This window comes from Chlamydotis macqueenii, chromosome 23 (genome assembly GCF_036417535.1).
Source record: "Chlamydotis macqueenii isolate bChlMac1 chromosome 23, bChlMac1.mat, whole genome shotgun sequence".
In the NCBI taxonomy this organism is placed as follows: Eukaryota; Metazoa; Chordata; class Aves; order Otidiformes; family Otididae; genus Chlamydotis; species Chlamydotis macqueenii.
This window is the reverse complement of record NC_141578.1, coordinates 6664133-6670796: the sequence shown is the minus strand read 5'-3', so window position 1 is coordinate 6670796 and position 6664 is coordinate 6664133.

Sequence of the window (6664 nt, the reverse complement as noted above, 5' to 3'; positions counted from 1 at the left end):
CTTCGTATACGGCCCAGCCACAAGGGTTTGTTTACTGCAGAGGTGAAAAGATGGCTGTGGGAGCCAAGTGGTTTGAGGTAATTGGTATGACCTCCATTTCCACTCTCCCCCATTAGAGAAAATACCTGCTTTTTCACGTTCGAGTCTGCTGGTCGGTGTTGAGGAAGCAGAGTCACGTTAGCCAAGGCTTCTTAAAAGTGGAAATGATAAAAATAGCACAGGCTTGGGGATAAGTCCTAATTCTGAGCACGAGTTGTTCATCATCTTACATGTTACAGATAAACACATACACTTACCCATAGTATTTATGTGTTTAATGTTCACTGATCTTTGTGAAGGATTGACGTAAGCCATGGTGTTGATGGCTTCTGTCACAGGTGGCGTACATTATTCTAGTTTGAGTCCTGGATGGAAGAAGCTTGCTGTAGCCTACTCTGTTCTCTGAAATAATGCCTAAATGAATCAATTACAGGTCAGTTTGAATTGACTTATAATCTATCTTGACACAGAAGACTGATTTTTATTTTATTTATTTATTTTTTTCATCCTTCTTTATAAACAAAATACTGTGAAGTGGACAGTCACCTGTGCATCTCACATAGTGTAGCTTATTTGTAACTGAGAGGAAACTCGTGTTTAGGCAGAAATGCCGCTGTTACTCTCCACTGTGCATCTGTATTGACTGGGCTTTAATCCAAGTTAAATGCTTGAATTTGCTGAGGAGTCAAGAGGGGAGCCCTACGGAAAGGCACTACCCAATTTTTTTGAGTTGCCTAACTACTAGTAGGTAATTTTCCCAACTTTCTTTCCAGTTGAACGTATGCCACTGGGGCTGTTTCTCCCTGTGGAATCAGAGTGGTGATTAATAGACATGTTGTGTTCATGTAATTTCACTTCTTGGGCTGCAGGGGCCCATAAGGTAACCAACCTAATGCTTTTTAAAGTTGAACATTTTCCAGCGTTTGTGTGGGGTTATAAATGAAGCGCTGCCTCCCATGTATCATCCCAAGAGCTGCTTTCTCTCACTGTCCTCCCCTGACATAGCAGCAACAGAAAGGGGATGGACTTAGGCTGAAAGTATAGCTGGCAGCAGGGATGTAATGAAAATCTTCCTGTCTCTCTAGAAGTGCCAGTAATTCTTAAGGAAGGAGGAGCTCTGTGATTTCCTAGCAGGACTGTTCATGCTTTATAGGAACATTCCTTTGCCTCTTAGGAGCAGGGACTTAGCCCCTGGTCCGTGCCATAGGAGTACCGTGTCAGTCCATGAGCAGTTACGTTGCATGCGTGTATGTACGTGTATCTGTTAAAAATGGCAGTTGTGGCTCAGGACAGACAGGCAAGGATTGTTGCTGTTTCCCTGAAACGTGCACTCGGTGACCTTAGAGCCACTGGGATGGCAAATGCTGTTCTGCGAGGCTTTATGTGGGGTTAGTAGGCTTCTCAAATTTTCATTTCATTCAGCGTTTATTTATATGCTTGTTGCTAATACTTGTGTTTGTAAGCCAGGGTAATTATAGTATTTTTGGTTTGGGGTTTGTTTTTTTTGTTGCTCACAGTGCTCACCATGTCATGACAGATTAGTTTTGGATCAGAATGTCCAGGTAGAGGAAAGCTGCATTTCTTCCTGCCAGGCTCTTACTTTTCCAGAAGTAATCTCAAAAAGGACGGGAAGGGAAGGGAAGAGGGGAAGTGTTGTCACGGACAGTAAAGCTATTGTTTGTGAGGCAACTGGGCAACTAAATTCTGGCGTGAATTTGCCCTGTCTCAGCAGTGATTTTAATGAGAAGTGTCTGAAGCTGTTTGTGGGTCAGGACTTTCATTGCACATGCATCCAGAGAGATCACACAAGCATGATTTGTTATCTTGTTACTGAAACAGAACTTCCTGATGTTGGCTGATGTAAATGAAGTATTTGGAAGTTAATATCTAATTTGCTGTCATTTAGACGCAGTACTCCTTTGGGCCCGACACATGCCCATCAGGGGTACTGTTCCTGTGTGCTTCCTTTATTAGTAACTTTGGAAGAGTGACTGCCACGCCTTCCGTCTGTCACCGCCCCTCCTGCAGGTCGGAGCGTTTCAGTCCAGCGTGTTGTATCAGGACGGTGGCTGCTGCGGTGGCCGTGCCAGCTGCCCGGGGAAGGATGCAAGAGCAAGCCAGGCATGTGCGTGTCTCCGGAGCCCTCTCCAGCCACGGCTGGTGCAGGGTCAGCTTCTCCCGTGGTGGTGACTTTGTACTGGACAGCTTGCAAGGGCTAAAACTTTCCACTGGCTATTGGCACTGTTATAAGAATAGAACTCTTAGAGCAGCGGTGAGGCAGTTTAGACTCATAAATATTTCTGGGTAACAGGGTCTGCTCATGGCAGCTCCAGTTCACAGGGGCTTATAAACATCAGAACTGCCCTGCGGGGAATGAGCTCTCTGCCGTTACTTACCATGCTGCGAGTTCGTCGAAGCTGGGGACAGATGCATGTGTTACAGCTTTATGCGTGTGTGTGTTGCAATAGGACTTCTCATGTTGGCAAATTCATGGTGGAGATGGTCACCTCTTGGCCCTGGCTGCTGTGCTGGGGTGGTTCTTGGTCAGGGTTTGTCACAGGCCGGTTCCCTTCCCGCATCTCTTCCGGCGCTGGCCAGGCTTGTTTATTCCCTGCTCCTCGTCCTGGAATTGTTGTGAGGGTGCCAAGGCTCGTAGATCCCTGACTCTGAGCAAGGCAGGGTTTAAAGGTCATAGTCAAGACCATTAATAACAAGGTGCAAACGGCTGGTTTATATGTAATGTGAAGCTTTTTACTTATTTCATTTTTGCACTTTGGGGGCTCTGTTTGCTTATGGAGCACTTGGTGTCTGGTACCTATTTAGGCTGAGAGCAGGCAATTGGGTTCCTTCAGGCCTTCAGAGGAATGCAGAAAATTGTTCTCTGGTGTTGTAATTCTGCTGGGATAACTGGAGCTTATTTGTCTCACTGCTTATTAAATGCATACTTGTCTTGAGGTCCTCTTTTTTTTTCTGAGAAACATTGGGTGAATCCCAAGGACCACAAGTGAGAGGAAGATTCCAGGGGGAGGGGGAGAGCGAAGCGCCTGCACCTCTCCACAAACTGCATCATCCACCTCCAGTGCCAGAAAGCTGAAGAGGTTAAATGTGAGAGCAAACTCCCCTATTGACAAGGAGACGTACGTACGGGGCTCGTCCAGACATAAATTACCTTTGCCCTTCCCTCTGCCCAGAGATGACACGCTGAGGGGAGATGAGCCTCCCAAACTGCTGATCTATGGGGTGTGGGGTTGGGAGTCACGTGCGGCTGTGCTGAGGGTCAGAATGGGACCAGCTGTGGAGGCAGGGAGCAGATGTGCACTGGTGCTGCGTTAGCAGGGATGGTGTTGGTAGCAAGGGCAGAGAGCAGATGGGGTCTGTGCTCTGCCAGCATCTGGATGGTGCCCAGCTTGCCCCGCTTTGCGGTTACACAGGACAGACAGACGCCTCCCTCTCTCCTGCAGTTAAGGCTGTGTGGCTGCATAGGTGACACGTGAACTGTTCTGATCTGCTGCTTATGGGTCAAAAATCTCTAAACGTCAGGTTTCGCTGATGGTAGCAATCATAGCAGACTGTAGAGCAGAATGTAGAGCATTCTGAGGTCTGGATTCACCTAACTTTAATGAAGGTGGACAGAGAGGGAAAAGCAGCTTCAGTTTCCAGCTCTGTCTCTGGTCTCCTGGCTCTCCTCCCTTTCTTGAGCCTGCGAAGCGGGGCGTGCGCTGCATGCCCCAGCCCTTAGCACTATAGGAAGAAGACAGTGATCAGGGATGCTACTCATGTGCTTGGAATTTTCCTCATTTCCAGCTTAGATTGTTGCACTGTGCTTTTTGGTAGAGCCTTCGGTGAGTCTGGTCATTGGGGAAAGCTAGATAACACACCCACACTCATTGCATCAGTGAGGGTGCATCCACGAAGTCTCCATTGGGGATCTTCTTGCTTTCGCTGCTTCTGGCCGATGACATTTTCCTTTTACTCTGGATGCGCTGAATTGTGCAATCGTACCGTGGCCTCGTCAGCTCAGACCCTTCTCTTAAGAACCTCCTGATTTCTTTTCTGATTCGGCTGAGGCTGTCATCAGTTATAAAACAGTGTGACACAGCGTGTGACTATTGCATTCTCCCGCTTTGACTCATCCGCTGAGATTCCAGAGCAGTGACCCCCCTCCTGCCAGCTGGAGCAGCCCTCCGTGGCTCAGCTTCGCTAACACGGGACGGGACAGCTCCGGCACAGACCCGGCCAGGTTCTGCAGATGTGAGTCGATGCCCCGACACATCCGTCCCCAAGAGCTGGACCCAATCAGGCAGGTGACCCCCCAGAGAGGACGCTGTCGCTGGCAGAGGTGCGCGAGCAGAGCCCTGTGCGCGTGTACGAATGCGATGGTGAACAGAAAGGGCCCACGGCAGCGACAAGGGGGTTTTGGGGCTGGGGTGTAGCTGAGCAGTGTATACACTGTGTTGCAGGGGCTCAAAAATTTAATTGATCCTATCACTGCATCATCCAGGAAAATGGTGGTGGCACCTGGGCTAAGGCCCGCTCTCAATCACACGTGGTTTAGTAGAGAAAATACCCCAAATTGATGCGGATCCGGTGTTTCCAGTGCCTCCTACCTCCTCCTGTCTGTCCTGTCCAGTTTCTTCAAAGAAGGCAATTTCTTCAGAAGCTCGTTAAGCAATTAATTCTGCTCCTGGTCCTTGAGTTCAGACATGCTTTTGACTGGAGGGTAATTAGAAGACGATCTTGCATGAAAGACTCCCTGTGCGTTTTAGGCAGATTACTTAAGAGGGGCTTGTGAGAGAAACGGAGTGTTCCTGATGGGACTGCGGCCTCATAAACGTTTATAGATGGGAAACATCTGCTCGCTGAGGGGGGGGTGTGCTGGAGGGAGCTTCGGTAGGCTCCTCTGCGGGAGGACACAGACCAGTCCGAATTTCCTTCAGCCCGCAGTGGGACGTTGTCTTGCACACGCCCCGGCAGTTAGTTCTGGCTAACCAGTGCATTTCTGATTGCCAGGCATTGTGCTCTTGCTAATTGCTTGTTAATAAACAAGAAGCAAGTGTAGTCTTGCATAGCCCTTTGCAGAAGAGACGCTCGCCTCTCCTGTTGGGTGGGCTCGAGCCGTCGGGCTGTCTCCACGACTTCTGGTAACACCGGTACCTGCTGCCGGGTATTTTTACTCTGATTTACTGCTGCGCGGTGTCAGGGACGGCAGCTGGGCAGGGAGCCCTGTCGTGCCAGGGGACCTGGCAGGGCTATGGGGGGGTTGCCTTCTCAGCTGTGGTTATTCTACAGAGTGCTGGGGGCACACAGGTTTTTGGTGATGATATGGGAAAGGGGGGAAGCCACTAAACCCAAGCCAGCCTGTCCTTGGGGGTTTTCTCCTTTGTTTTGAAATGTTGAACATCTGCATTCAAAGGGAAGACATATTTTGGCAGCAGCCATGGATTAAGATGTCATTCATCAGCTGGGCCTACAGATCTGCTAGGGAGCAGTACTTCTGCTGGGAGACACCTCCCGGGGTCCTCTGGAGAGGAAGAAATGTTCCTCGATGGCTGAGCCCGGGTCCCTGGGCACCACGTCCCTCCCAGCCCACGGAGCGTGTCCTGCTCTGGGAGGGAGGCTTGGATGGATTGCCGAGGAGGCGGCCTTTTTGCAAAGCCTGTCGTAAATGGATGGTAGGTGGAGCGGTAATGAAGATGAATGAGGGAGCCCTTCCCGGCAGATGAGCCCGCGTGCTGATGGACGCTGCGCTTGAACTGCCTGTGCCCTGGCGCAGGCCTCTCGCTCACCTGCCAGCATTCCTTGGCGCAGCTGAGACAGAGCAAATCTTTGGGGAAATTGCCTCTCCTTGAAATTCAGAGGGCTTCGAAGGGCCTGGGGTGCGACCCGGGAGCCTCCCCCGTAAACACCAGCACGGGTGCAAGTTCTGCAGGGAGGGCAGGAGGAGCTGCTCAGCCCTCTCGCGCTGTCGGTGCGGGTTCAAAGGGAGATGGTTTAACTGTGAGAAACGCAGCGGGGAGGTGGGATTCCTGTAACTGTTTTAGGAGCTCTGTTAAAACGTCGCCTTTTTGCTTGTCTGCTCTGCAGCAGCTGTGCTGAGGGTCCTTTTTCTGTCTGAGCACTCTCGGTGGTCTGGCACGGAGAAAGGTGCTCTGATCTGGCCCATGGCAGACTCTAAATTCTCTGAGCAGTTCCCATCAAAGCAGTTTTCTCTCACCACTTAAACTAATATTTCCTAGGGCCATCGGGTAAAATCCCCGCTCAGAGGTGCTCTTCGTGCAGTAGCTGATGGGTGGCTTAGGACCGGAATAATCTTCTTTGCCTTAATCCCATCCTGCTACTTTGACCTTCCCTGAGACGTCGCCGCTGCAGCCTGCTCAGCTCCCTCTGCTCGCACATCTCGCTGCTGCCGGGAGAAAACCCGGGCTGCTGGGGAGCTCCGGCAGCCCCTCGGGCAGCAAGAGCAGCGTGAAAGCAGACCCCCGCTGAAAGCATTCACAGGGGAGCGGTACTGGTGACTTGTCCTTCCCCGTTGTTGTGGTAAGCTTCTAACCCTCACAAAAACTTGCTGTGAGTGTGTGAGAGCTCCTTACCTGCCCAGCAGCACGGTGATGATCGGCAGTAAGAA